The 370-nt window shown below is 59.2% G+C and overlaps 1 protein-coding gene across 1 annotated transcript in view; it reads left to right on the forward strand.

Annotated features, from left to right (window-relative positions):
• The window catches only part of LOC104499078 (transcription factor 4-like), a gene marked incomplete at both ends in the record, with an annotated part of 4,893 nt that overhangs the window by 1,756 nt on the left and 2,767 nt on the right, over positions 1-370 (forward strand). The gene's annotated exons all lie outside the window — the stretch shown is intronic.

The following is a 370-nucleotide window of genomic DNA, read 5'->3' on the forward strand; positions in this document are numbered from 1 at the left end:
GGGCTGGAGGGATGAGTTCGGGGGCGTTGGAGACCGAACTGCAGCGCAGTGCACGGTGGGGACAGCAGGGCACATTCAGCTCTGCTCTCTGAAATAGTCCAGTTACGACAACTAGAAGCGTGCAGGTCTGGGCACAGAGGGTTGATACGCAGGGCTGCTTCAAGCAGCAAAATCAAGTGTAGAAAACACACATCAAAACACCGTGAGTTTAAGGTGAGGCTCAGACCCGCAGGTTTTCCACCACCTTCACAGTTCTGCCCGCGGGCAGGATGGCACCAGAGTGCCTCTCCTTGGCGTGCAGGAGGTGTCGCGCTGGCCTAACCTGGCAGACCCCCCTGCAGGGTTGGGTCCAGCTTGGGGCTCCTCACCC

The sequence above is a fragment of the Buceros rhinoceros genome, unplaced genomic scaffold, assembly GCF_000710305.1.
Source record: "Buceros rhinoceros silvestris isolate BGI_N320 unplaced genomic scaffold, ASM71030v1 scaffold31648, whole genome shotgun sequence".
Lineage (NCBI taxonomy): Eukaryota > Metazoa > Chordata > Aves > Bucerotiformes > Bucerotidae > Buceros > Buceros rhinoceros.